Source organism: Chiloscyllium plagiosum, unplaced genomic scaffold (genome assembly GCF_037043375.1).
Source record: "Chiloscyllium plagiosum isolate Xiang-an unplaced genomic scaffold, Cpla_swu_hap1 HiC_scaffold_11, whole genome shotgun sequence".
NCBI lineage: Eukaryota > Metazoa > Chordata > Chondrichthyes > Orectolobiformes > Hemiscylliidae > Chiloscyllium > Chiloscyllium plagiosum.
The window spans coordinates 8,310,673-8,313,128 of record NW_028270149.1 but is presented as its reverse complement, the minus strand read 5'-3'; the positions used below and the strand labels follow the sequence as shown (position 1 = coordinate 8,313,128).

The 2,456-nt window shown below is 42.1% G+C and overlaps 1 pseudogene; it reads left to right on the top strand.

The window, feature by feature from the left end:
* Positions 1-928: 928 nt before the first annotated feature.
* Positions 929-1,876, top strand: LOC148148745 (uncharacterized; annotated as a pseudogene).
* The last annotated feature ends 580 nt before the right edge of the window (positions 1,877-2,456 follow it).

Sequence of the window (2,456 nt, the reverse complement as noted above, 5' to 3'; positions counted from 1 at the left end):
TTCAAAATATCTGCAGCTCCAGTGATTTTACCAATGAACCATCAACTCCCTGTTCGATGTGAGAGACACTGTAGGAAGTGGAAAAAATCAGCTGAGCGATCAAGCACTGACTGTGATTGTCAAAGCATCATGATTAAATGCCTTTAATATCATGTCATTTGAAGGTATTTCACAGAAACATGTTGAAGTCAAATTTGAGACTGAGAGATTAAGATGGATTACAAAAGCTTTTCAAAAAGGTTGTATTATAAAGGAAAGTAGGTGGAAAGATTCAGAAAGCTTTAGCAAGGGAGTTACAGAGCTTAGGGTACAGACATAACCAAGAAATTTGACAAAATTAAATGTGGTGATGTACAATTGGCCAGAATTATAAGGGTGCAGACACCTCATAGTCAGAAGTTACATGACACCAGGTTATAGTCTGACAAGTTTTGTCGAAGAAACAAGCTTTCAAAGCACTGCTCTATTGTCATCTGACAAAGGGACAGTGCTCAGAAAGCTTGTGATTTCAAATAAAGGTGTCGGACTATAACCCTGGTGCCATCTGATTTCTGAGTTTGTCTAACCCAGTTCAACATCGGCATCTCCACATCATGAATCTCATAAGATTTAGGGGCTGGAGGTGGTCACACAGAGAGAAAGATGAGGTCAAGGAGGGATTGAAAAAGGATGATGCAAGTTCTAAAACAAAAAATGATGTTTCACCAGGAACCAAAGTAGGTCGGCGAAGTCAGAGGTAATGTGGGAAGGGACATAGTTTCAATTAAAGCAGGCTGCAAAGTTTTGGTTAACCCCTGAAGATTACAGAGGGCTGAATGTGGGAAGCCAGTCAGGAGCGTGCATAAATCATCAAACTGAGAGGCAATGATAGACGTGAGTGAGGGTTTGGTTAGTTGAAGCCAGTGCAGAGTTCAGTGATTTGATGAAGATGGAGGATGATAGTCTCGGCGATTGTATGGTTCCGTCACCAGACATCATCTCAAGGGTCATGTATGACATCAATGTTAAAGACATCTGTTTCATCTCCAACAGTTCCTTAGGAGAGGATGGGAAATGTTATAAGGAAGAAAGGGTTTGCAGGAAAGAAAAGACTCACTATTATACTGTGACAAATTCCTCTTCGACTGCCTCAAACAATGGAAATCTGATCAGGAAATCAAACACACAGAGGAAATTCGTTACATTCTGTATGAGGGGTCAGACAGAAATCAGTCCATATTCTGTGCTTGGTATTCTGGTGCAATGATAATCTATCTCTTAATGTCAGCAAAACTAAAGAACTGATCATTGACTTCAGGAAGAAAAGAGGCAGACCCTCTTGATCAACAGACTGGTGGGTGAGAGTGCTGAGAGCGTCAAGTTCCGAGCAGTGATGATGACTGACAGTCTGTCCTGGACTTCCCATGGTAGATGTGACGGTCAAGAAGGAACAACAATACCCCTTCTTACTCAGGCAGCTCCAGAAATTTGGCATGTCCACAGGGACCCTCAACAATCTTTACAGATGCATGATAGAAAGCATTCCATCTGGGTGCATAACAGCCTACTGGGGCAACTGCTCTGCCCATGCCCGTAAGAAACTATGCAAAGCCCAGACCATCATGAAAGACAATCCATGGACGCCACTTACACCTCTCGTTGCTGCAGAAAGGCTGCCAACGTCATCAAAGACCCCTCCCACCCAGGTAATGCTCTCCTACAACCTCTTCCATCAGGCAGAAGATACAGAAGCTTGAATACGTGCACCAACAGGTTCAAGAGCAGCTTCTTGCCTCCCATTATTCGACAGCTGAATGGGCCATTCACAGCAGAAACCCTGCCTCTCCAACTCCAAATAATGGTGATTTGGCTTTGTGCACCTCTCATGCAGTTGTAACCTTGTATCCCTTGCTCTGTCTAAACACTTTATGACCTGTATGTCCTTGTTAGTTGTGATCTGCCTGTTCCGCTCGCAAAACAAAACTTTGCACTGTACTTAGGTACACGTGACTACAATAAATCAAATCAAATCAAATCCTTTTTGAAGAAATTGAATAGAAATTCATAGATTCCTGGTGAGAAACATGACAGAAGCCGTAAAATGATCAAAATTCATGACATCTTCTATGAAACTTTCAGGACAGTTAAATCATTGGACTAGCGCATGGGTTCAGAACGAAACCATCAACGTGGTCTCAATTTCTATTTCAATCGTAATAGACTTGGGATATGCCCCTCACCCAGTTTTGGGAAGTGGAATATCGAAATCAGCCAAGGGGGTTCTATAATCAGAGTACAGATGACAATACCATATTAATATCAAATGCAGACTCTCAGGGCAAAAGTAGATTCTTAGCATTGCTCAACAGGCAGAATTTGCATTCCATGGGATTCTGCAACCACAGTAAGTGAATGTTGTTATATATGAAGCGCTTCATAGTTTGTGGAGATTTCCCCATGCTTAAGCCACGTCAAAA